The sequence below is a fragment of the Manis javanica genome, chromosome 8, assembly GCF_040802235.1.
Source record: "Manis javanica isolate MJ-LG chromosome 8, MJ_LKY, whole genome shotgun sequence".
NCBI lineage: Eukaryota > Metazoa > Chordata > Mammalia > Pholidota > Manidae > Manis > Manis javanica.
Window position 1 is genome coordinate 13,913,291 of NC_133163.1, and position 11,536 is coordinate 13,924,826.

An 11,536-nucleotide genomic window follows, 5' to 3' on the forward strand; every position below is an offset into this window, starting at 1 on the left:
TCTTGACGCAGTGTTGCCTCTATGCCTGTGCACGTCTGTCCAAATTCCTCTTTTTACAGGGACACCAGTCAGATCGGGCTAGGGCCCAACCTAATGGCCTCGTTTTCACTGAATTATCTTTTAAAGGCCCTATCTCCAAATGCAGTCACATTCTGAGGTACCGGGGTTAGGGCCTGAACAGAGGAATTTTTGTGGACACATCATAGCAAAGACACCTGGTACATACAGAGATATTAATAGGGACAAGTCCAACACCCAGGCAGGGATGGAGGCCGGCTTGCTGAGGAGCCACACGATGACGGAGAGCCAGCTAATGAGAAGGGAAGGACATTCCAGGAAGAGGGAGGAGCACACACCGAAGTCCTCTGGTGGGAGGGGCGTGGCAAGGAGCAGAGACCAAAGGAAGGTGGGCCTGATAGCTAAGGAACCATAAGGCAGAGGCTGGGGCCTGTGAACATGAATGGGGCCTAGAACGATCCTGACTGGATAGAGGGGGGCAGGCCATGTGTGGCCTTGTAGACCAGGGCAGGAGGCTTTGTCTTTTTCCCAAGAGCAATGGGAGACCATCAAAGGTTTTTAAGTGAGCACAGGGGTGGCATGACCAGATTCACCTTTCAGAAGCTGCCTACCAGTCTGGCTGCAGCCTGGAGTGCTTCCAACTGGGCATTGGATATAGAAGAATGCTGTAGGCATCCAGGTGGGAAATGGGGCTTAGATTCAGGAGGTAGGGTAGCATCAAAAAGAAAGGAATGGATTGGGTAGATGGATGGTGAAGCATTGGATGGCAGGGTTGGTGACAGATCAGATACGTTGGGCACTAGGTGAGGGAGAAGATGACAGGTTGTCTCCTGGGTTTCTGAGCTTTATAACTGGGTAAACAAAGTACAGGTAAATGGAATCAAAACACCAGAAGAGGCCCATCTTTGACTTGAGGTTTGATCATAAGACATCAGTAGATACCAAAGACCCTTGGCCACTCTTTGTTCCTCAACACAGATACCTCTTTCCCCTACACGTGCTGCTCTACTTGGAACACCCTTTCCTACTTACGCTTTACCACCACCCGCCTTCACGCCCCAGCCCAAGGGTCAGCTTCCTCAGCAGTGAGGCCTTCCCGAATTCCCCAGAGAGGGTGTGTGTCCATTTTACATGCTCTTATAAAACCTGTACTTTTTCTTCAAAGCAATTGTTAACAGTTAAAGGAACACAGTTATTGGTCTAAATTCTGTTTCTCTCACTTGAATATCAGCCTATGAAGGCCAAGGCCGCATCTGTCTAATTAGCACAGCAGATGGGTGGTTCTAGAGCCAGACTCTCTGGATTCCAATCTTGACTTCCCTACTTCCTAGTGGTGTGAACTTGGGCAAAGTATTTATGTTAATCTTGCTGCCCCTCAGTTGCTTTTGTATACAGTGTGTATTATAACACCGCATCCTTTATAGAATTGCTAGGATGATCAAGTGAGTTAATTAACATGAAGTGTTTATAACAGTGCTTGACATATAATAAGCACTCAATAAATGCTAATATTATTATTGTTCATCACTGTTTTCCCTAAGTGTTTGATGGACAGCTGATCAGATAGATGAATGGACCAATGAATAGGTGGATCAAAGACTGGAAAGTGGGGTAAGGTGGTAGGAGATAAACCACAAGCCCTAATCATCAAGGTAGAAAAGCAAGGAAGCTGGAAGTATTGTGAAAGAGGGGCTGCCCATACTTTAAGACATAGCTCAATTCTAAGATACTAGGTCACATTAAGATGAATTTCTCATATATGGCCACCTTCAGGCAAGGCTTTAAGGAATCTCCATCAAGCTGCCTTTAATGATAAACCAAATTGTTTGTTTCTTGCCCTCAATACAGGAAAAAAAAAATTCACCACAACCCAGCCATCCTGTTCTTAATTAAACTGCACATTTCCCACCTTCGCTGTGAATTTTTAAAAGCTAGAATAAAAAAATGAAGTTTAATCTGATTTAAACAAAAATAGATTTATTGATTCACTCATCCTCATGTTCCTCTTGCAAACGTTTATGGGATTCCTGTCATGTGTCAGGTACAGTGATAGGTACAGGGTGGCTACCAAGTCAAAAAAGGTACTGTCTCTGCCATCAAGGACCTTTAGAGTCCCAATAAACTTCATAAAGAGATTTTAAATAAATGTTTATGATAGATATGCCTGGTCAAAATACAGCAAATACGGAAGCAAAAGCTCTTTTCCAAGCAGAGGGCAGCGCCCTGTTGGGCCCCACCCTCACTTTGTTGCTCCCCAGCTCTGCGGTGTCTGTGGTGGGGCAGCCGCCACGTACACCAGCCCAGGCTGCGGGGTCCCGGCTGGAAGATGTTTTCCTTGCTGTCACTCTCTTTATGAAAGCAATTCATGTCTGGTATCTTCTTTTGGCCCAAAGGATTCTCTTCCTGTAACTTAGTACAAAATTCAAGACCATTTCATTAGGGGGAAATGTGCCATATCATTATTATAACAAATCGTCCTATTTTTGTTCAATTTTGAAACTGACAATCTAAAGACTATTTTTAGCTCAGTCATGTGAGATTGTTGTCTTGTGGTAAGTTTTTCCTTCAGACTAGTTAACATGAATTTTATGCTTACTTAGTATGTCACATGCTCCAATTCAATTTATTTTAAAGCATATTCTTTGGGGAAAACCGTAAAGTTAATTTGAATTTATTCTTTAGAGATTCCATTTTAAGTGAAGTGCTATAAAATTGGCAGATAAAGTGAAAAAATGGAATTGAATTCTCTTCTTCAGCTACTCACTGGATTCAGAAATCTTGCTTTTTTTTGACACTGCCAAGGGTTTTGATATAATGTTTTATGCAATTTTTATAGTGTTTATCTTAAACTCCACTGCCTTTAGTTTGGTTGTTCAGCTCAGAATTGTTTCCTGGTATTTCCATAGAAAAAAAGTGGAGTTCTTGCAAGAGGAAGAATTTGGTGCTTGGATAGAAATTTTCTACCCATCCACAGTGGTTCCCATCTGTAAAACATCTGCTGGAATGTAGGTGTTTTAATTCTGGAGTGAATACTGCACATTTGTGGACAAACTTGCTGAACAAGGTGTGGAATAAAACTGCATGCCCAACTTCCTCTCACTTTACCCAATTTATATTTCTCCCTGTAGTACTGATGGAGTTACAGCTTGAGGAAAGCGTGGGAATAACAGGCAAGAGGCCTGATGGCTTAATTTCCTGTCCTCGCAGACCCCGGGAGAAGCCCGTTGTTTGTCAGGCAGCGGGGCTCCAAGCTAATCAGAAACAGCCCTCACGGGGTGGGGAAAGGGGCCTGGGGTTCGTCCATCTCATTCCACTTGAGGATTTATATCCGATGGTTAACAACATAATGGAAAATACATAGAGAATGCATGTCTACTATTTCACCCTGAGACACACTTGTTTTTTTGATGTGTTTTTAAAGGGGGTTTGTTTTGATTTCACACTCATCTTTTCCCCTGGTTGCCTAAACAGCAACTATCATTCCTGCTGACCCAGCTAGTCAGCTTAGAAGCACACTCACTGAGGGGCTTTGCCCGGTTTTGCTCTGCTACCACTAAGCGTTGCACCAAGTAGTTGGAGTTACTGCCCTAAACCCGGGCTGGTCTTGAAAGAAGCAAATCATTACTGCCTGTGTTTTTGTTTGATTACAAAGAAGATAATCAAGTGAAGTAAATGCACCTGTTGGGTTTCAGTAACAGAAACAGGGCCAGGGACAACTTCTCCATTAGACACACAGGGTCTAGGACTCATACTACATGGAAGGGCCTACAAAAACTGTCATTGTAATTAAAATGAGTGTAATAATGAATATGTAATAATGCATCCTGCCTAGATAATATTTAGTTTTTATACCAAAATAACCTCAAAATATCAATTTAAATTTTCTTTTTAATGGAGGAAGAGGCCCATGGAGGTAAAGCGTCTTGGGTTCTTGAAAGTCCCAGTGCAGCCCTGAGCAGAACAGTCATGACGAACGCAGGAAAAGGGATTGATTACAGGGTTAGACTTTCCATGACTCTGGGTAGAGAGTTCTCAGCAAGCCTGCGTAGGCTTCGGTGTGTGATAGCAGACCTGAAGTTACAGTGGGTCACTGTGGATAAAATGAAAGTTCCTGTGGCCAGCATTCTCACCTGGCCCTGGTCGACTAGCTCACTCACATGTGTGGGCAATACATTGCTATTGACTCTATATAAAGAGCTTCACCCAGTGCTCTGGGTGACATGGTGGCATGGCTGCAAGGCTGCAGGAGAGCAGAGCAGAGGCTGGAGTGGTGGCAGTGCCGAGGACAGAGGCCCAGAGGACGGCTGTGCGGGACGACTGTGCAGAGAGGCCCGGAGGACGGCTGTGCGGGCAGAGAGGCCCAGAGGCAGAGACCAGCTTGCTGCATGAAGACTTCCTCTGAGTGAATGGGATTTTAGTGATTGACATTCCACCATAGAAATAAAGTTGGGTATAACTCTTTCACCCCAAGAACATTTTACTCTCATTTTCTTTGGTTATGTTGAATCCATGGTGAACTTGCCAAGGGCTGAAACCCATTGGCAAGACAATTGGCAAAGTCAGCAGGGTTCACTGTCCACCAAGGAAAAAGATAGGCTGCCCTTATGGGAGGAGTGCTTCAAAAGGCTGCCCCTGTGAATGGGGAGACAGTGGATCATCCCCCAATGGGTATGTGGTCTGAGGTGGCTTACCTCCTAGAGGACTGGGCCGCACCCCAGGACTAGAGGGAAGTAAAGGTGACACCTGAGGCAGTAGGGATGGCCCTCGGTATAGTAAGTAGGTCTTTTGAGAGACGGAGTGCCCGTGAGGCAGCAGGGACTGTGGGTTGGCTGCTTCTCACATTATTAAAAAAGTCTACAGAAGAAATGACATGCTCCTGAAAAAGACCCAAGAAATGGCAGCACAAGAATGCCAGCGGCAAACTTCTGTGGATTCCCTGAAGAAGGAAATGGCATTGATGCGAGAGGCGGCAGCATAAGAGTGCTGGCAGCGAGGTGCCATTGAAGAGGTACAAGATTCCTTATAGAACAAGACAGCAGCACTGCCAGGTGCTTTGAAGGAGGAAAAGGCCATCAAGGAAAAAGATGAACTCCTGAGGGAAACACAGGCGGAGGTGGCACAAGAATGCCAGCTGAGAAGCATTGAGGTGAAGGTAAAAGAGCCGCTGAAGATTGAGCTGGCACTGCTGCGAGGCACAGTAGAAAAGGGAAATGATGTAGCAGAGGAGGCACTCAGGGGAGGGGAGAGAAAGGTGCCATCAGCCCCAGAAATGGAGGAGCTGGGAAGGGATAAGGTGGTGCCGGGGGCACTGACCCCTCCTGTATTGAAAACACACCCAGTGATTGTAAAGCAGACCCAGCAGCCCCATCCCAGGTCATGGAGCACTCTATGCTCCGCCCCATACTCAGGCTGAGCTGGTGGATTTGGGCTCCCAGTTTAGGCAGAAGCCATCAGAGTCAATATCAGTTTGGCTCCTGTGTCTGTGGGGCATAGGGGTGGATGGAATTGTTCTGTTGGGATCAGAGATGGGAAAGCTGGCTTCCATGACAGTGCAGCCTGCCTTGAGGCAGTGGTTACAAAGTGCACATCAGACCCCAGGGAATCACTCCTTCCTGGTGGCTTATGGCTGTACTTCATGCTGTGTGGCCCAGTCAGGGTGATCTACCATCATCTCCTGCTAGATGGCAGATGTATGCTGAGCTTGAACAGGTGTTATGGGAGCTAGGCATAAGACATGCCATCTAACAACTTTTTCCTGAACTCATCTCTTCAGGCAAGGGAAACAAAATCAAAAATGAACAAATGGGACTACATCATGCTAAAAAGCTTCTGTATAGCAAAGGATACCATCAGCAGAACAAAAAGGCATCCTACAGTATGGGAGAATATATTTGTAAATGACATATTCAACAAGGGGTTAACATCTAAAATATATAAAGAACTCACATGCCTCAACACCCAGAAAGCAAATAACCCTATTAAAAAATGGGCAGAGGATATGAACAGACAGTTCTCCAAAGAAGAAATTCAGATAGCCAATGGGCACATGAAAAGATGCTCCACATCGCTAATTATCAGGGAAATGTGAATTAAAACCACAATGAGATATCACCTCACACCAGGTAAGATGGTCATCATAGAAAAGACTAGGAACAATAAATGCTGGCGAGGATGTGGAGAAACGGGAACCCTCCTACACTGCTGGTGGGAATGTAAACTAGTTCAACCATTATGGAAAGCAGTATGGAGGTTCCTCAAAAAACTAAAAATAGAAATACCATTTGACTCAGGAATTCCACTCCTAGGCATTTACCCTAAGAATACAGGAGCCCAGTTTCAAAAAGACATATGCACCCCTACGTTTATCACAGCACTATTTACAATAGCCAAGAAATGGAAGCAACCTAACTGTCCATCAGTAGATGAATGGATAAAGAAAATGTGGTACATATACACAATGGAGTATTATTCAGCCATAAGAAGAAAACAAATCCTACCATTTGCAACATGGATGGAGCTAGAGGGCGTTATGCTCAGTGAAATAAGCCAGGCAGGAAAAGACAAGTAACAAATGATTTCACTCATATGTGGAGTATAAGAACAAAGCAAAAACTGAAGGAACAATATAGCAGCAGAGTCACAGAACCCAAGAATGGACTAATGGTTACCAAAGGGAAAGGGACTGGGGAGGATGGGTGGGAAGGGAGGGATAAGGGGGCAGAAGAAAGGGGGCATTACGATTAGCATGTGTAATGTGGGGGGAGACACGGGGAGGGCTGTGCTCACAGAGAAGACAAGTAGTGATTCTGCAGCATCTTACTACACTGATGGACAGTGACTGTAACGGGGCATGTGGTGGGGACTTGATAATAGGAGGAATCTAGTAACCATAGTGTTGCTCATGTTATTGTATATCAATGATACCAAAATAAAAATTTTAAAAGTTATAGAAGGAATATGACATAATGATACACTATGTCCATCATAGAAGACTAACTTCTCCTTAGTCACAAACATTTCTCTATTTTCAGGGTTTTGAATCTTAAATGCCTGACAATTCACAAAGGATAGATTGCTACTTATGAAGGGAACACTGCATTAATTTGATATACACATAATATTGAAACCTGAAGACAAAAATTTATAGCTGTTGCCTGCTGAATTCATGTTTCCTTCCTGCCTTGGGAAAAATTCTGTGACAAAAGATAATACTGAAAAGCTATAATCAAGTGTTGCTTAGATGTTTAAAGTTCTAAATATCGCCATCTGTAAGATAACAATAAAAATAAAGTTACTGAAGATACAAAAAAAAATAAAATGCTATCTGTAGTCCAGAGAATCACGGCCCAGATGAACAGCTTTTCACTACTGGGATGAGAAATACTGTGCTTCAAACGACTCCCACATCCCTCTTTGGGTCTCTTGTTGCCATTCTTGCCCCTCACTCAGGGCAGCCCATAAGCGAGGTGACACGTACAGTGGCACACTTAGGAAAGGCTGAAGCAGTGAAAACATGGAAAGAAATAAGGTCTGCTACTCACAAAAAGAATTTAAAGGGCCCCGTGAAGGTTACGAGGACCCAGATGTGGGTTGATTTAATATGGGCAGGAGCAGATGGAAGGAAATTAGACTGGAAGCTAAATAGGATCTTACTGGACCTATGGCAACAACTGAAACCAGAGAAGCAGTGCAAGACATTAAGACCAAAGAGGCAGAGGTTAAAGACAGAGCAACAAGATCGGCCTGCGTGTCTGCAAGACTTTTTGCTGGAGAGGCTGGAAAAAGAGGGTATTATAAGGCCCACCCATGGTCCTTTTGGTTAACTCATTTGACTAGAACTGGTTTGAATACAGCCAGGATGACCACTTAGTGGCAATGGATCTCCTCAGGCTTGAGGGTTATTATAATTTGTTGTAATTTTTGTTACTTGTGTATTGTATTATGTTGTTGTGGAGTTTGATTACAATGTTCCAGCTTCCTTGCACAGGGACCATTGCAGAGGACTGAGGGCACATAGACTGAGAGAAGAGAATCCTGGAGGGTTGGAGTGTGGATAAAATGAGAGTTCCTGTGGCCAGGATTCTCACCTGGCCCTGGTTGGCTAGCTCACTACACATGTGTGGGCAATATGTTGCTAGTGATTCTATATAAAGAGCTCCACCCAGTGGTCTGGGTGACACGGTGGCACAGCTGCAAGGCTGGAGGAGAGTTGAGCAGAGCCTGGAGTGGTGGTAGCTCCAAGGACAGAGGCCCAGAGGACGGCTGTGTGGTACGGCTGTGCGGGCAGAGAGGCCCAGAGGCAGAGATCAGCTTGCTGTATGCAGACTTGCTCTGAGTAAACAGGATTTTAGTGATTGACTTGCCACTGTAGAAATAAAGTTGGATATAACCCTTTCACCCCAAGAATGTTTTACTGTCATTTTCTTTGGTCACATTGAATCCATAGTGAATTTGCTGGGGCTGAAACCCACTGGCAAGACCGTCACAAAGCCAGCAATTGGGAGTGAAGACAGTGTTTCTCATCGAGGGATGATTAGGCCCCCCCAGAAGACATGTGGCTATGTCTGGAAACGGTCTGACTTCTCATAAGTAGGGTGAGGGGTGCTACTGGTATCTAGAATGAGACCAGGCATGCTGCTAAAACATCCTGCAGTGCCCAGGATAGCTCCACACAACACAGAATTATCTGGTTCAAAATAGCAATAGTGCTGAGGCAAAGAACGGTTGAGATCTGCAGGGCCAGCTGGAGCCCATGTCTGTCTCCCACAGCCTCCAACCTCAGTGCAGGGGTGACCAGCAGAAAGAGCTGCTGCCCTTTGCCATGTGAATTTGAGCTGTACTTGCACCTGGCTGAGGAATCATAGAAGCTGAAGGAGAAGATGGGGCAGGTTCTGAGACCTGCAGGCTACTGAGCCCTGCAACAAGGTGAGCCCCAGATGAGACCACTACACACGAGCTGCCACAGTGCACGGGCCCTGCACTGACCTTCAGGGTGTCAAAGGCTCAAGCATGCTCAGGAGTCCTGTGGGATGGAAAGGATTGGGTTGTTGTTTTTCCCTTTGCTGTTGGTTCAGGATGAGAAGTGTTTTTTTTTTTTTTTTTTTTTTTTTTGAGAGGGCATCTCTCATATTTATTGATCAAATGGTTGTTAACAACAATAAAATTCAGTATAGGGGGGTCAATGCTCAATGTACAATCATTAATCCATCTCAAGCCTAATTCTCGTCAGTCTCCAATCTTCTGAAGCATAACGAACAAGTTCTTACATGGTGAACGAATTCTTACAGAGTGAATAAATTCTTACATGGTGAACAGTACAAGGGCAGTCATCACAGAAACTTTCGGTTTTGATCATGCAATATGACCTATAAACCATCAGGTCAAATATGAATATTCATTTGATTTTTGTACTTGATTTATATGTTGATCCCACATTTCTCCTATTATTATTATTATTTTTATTTTTAATAAAATGCTGAAGTGGTAGGTAGATGCAAGATAAAGGTAGAAAACATAGTTTAGTGCTGTAAGAAGGCAAATGTAGATGATCAGATGATCAGGTGTGTGCCTATGGACTAAGTATTAATCCAGGCTAGACAAGGGCAGCAAGACATCCACGGATGCAGAAGATTTCTCTCAAAGCAGGGGGGGTGAGGTTCTGAGCCTCACCTCTGTTGATCCCCAAATTCTCACCTGATGGCCCCCCTGCGACTGTGCCTGTCTTAGGTTGTTCCTCCCTTGAGGAATCTTACCCGTCTCTGGCTAACCAGTCATCTTCCGGGGCCATACAGGGAAATGTAAAGTTGGTAAGTGAGAGAGAAGCCATATTGTTTGCAAAGGTTAGCTTTTTACTTCTTTGCAGATTTATGCCCTGTGGCTTCTATGCCCAGCACTTGTCTCGAGGTATCTTTACCACCTGGAGGAATTATGATACTCGGTAAATTCGATATGAGGCACGAATTCTATTTAAAGTTTGTAATTAGGAAGGAAGAAGAAAAGCTATAGATGTAGCATATGAAGGAAACTTGGGAGGATTGATTATTTCTTTGACATATCTTCTTGTATAGTACCTTAAGTATGTATAGGTTTTAAACTACTAACTAATTTGCACACACATATTGACATAATAGGAATACGGTGACATAAACAAAGCAAATCTATAATTACCAGCCATCTCCAGTGAAGCCAAGAAAACCATTTAGGCACCCTAGGCATTTGTGAAAATTTATCTATGATATGATGGATATTTTCCAACTGTACTTGAACCATCAGACAAATTAAAGCAGCCCATTTCTGGGATCTGTTCACATCCCATATGTTCTTTTAACCATAGATAGTCTATAGTCATGAGATTTTGGGGTGCTACAACTTGCACCCCTCCCAACTCCTGGTTGAGTTCCAACAGTACAGATCCAGTCAAGTTCGTTGTCTCACTGTATGCACATGCCAGCCTAGACATCTCCCTCCTCCTTCTTATGGCAAGTCCAGGAGATGGTGGGCTGGATGCAGCCACAACCGCAGCATCATCCGGATCCCTGTGGAGGCTTTTTGATGATCATCCCCCGGCACGAGTCCTCCAGAGAGTGCTGATGCCGGAAGCTCCTCCTCATATCGTATCTTAGTTCATTTTCTGGGTATCCAAGCTAGGCCTTGATCTTCTGCGTAGAAACAAACAGACCCTTTGCCCACACTTTGACATGCCCTCTATACCACTGTGCAGAACTCATTGTAGGTCAGCACACAGTAACTGCTTTTTTTTTTTTTTTTTAATTAAGAGAAAGGAATATTATCAGAAAAGAGTACCTCCATAGCTGATCATCTGACACCCTTTAAGTGATCAACATTAAGGATATTTAAAGCATGCGTTGATCTTTGATTTACCAATAGTTTTATCCTGTTAAGGAGTAATCCCCCTTTTCTTTCTTTCTTTCTTTTTTTTTTTTTTAAATTTTTAATCTACACTTACCTGAAGAATACTATGTTTACTATGCTCTCCCCTATATCAGGTCCCCCCTAACAACCACATTACGGTTACTGTCCATCAGCTTAGCAAAATGTTGTAGAGTCACTACTTGTCCTCTCTGTGTTGTGCAGCCCACCCTCCCCTTTCTCCCTCCCCCCCATGCATGCTAATCTTAATACCCCCCTTCTTCTTCCCCCCCCTTATCCCTCCCTGCCCACCCATCCTCCCCAGTTCCTTTCCCTTTGGTACCTGTTAGTCCATTTTTGGGTTCTGTAATTCTGCTGCTGTTTTGTTCCTTCAGTTTTTCCTTTGTTCCTATACTCCTCAGATGAGTGAAATCATTTGGTATTTCTCTTTCTCCGCTTGGCTTATTTCACTGAGCATAATACTCTCCAGCTCCATCCATGTTGCTGCAAATGGTTGGATTTTTCCACTTCTTATGGCTGAGTAGTATTCCATTGTGTATATGTACCACATCTTCTTTATCCATTCATCTACAGATGGACATTTAGGTTGCTTCCAATTCTTGGCTATTGTAAATAGTGCTGCGATAAA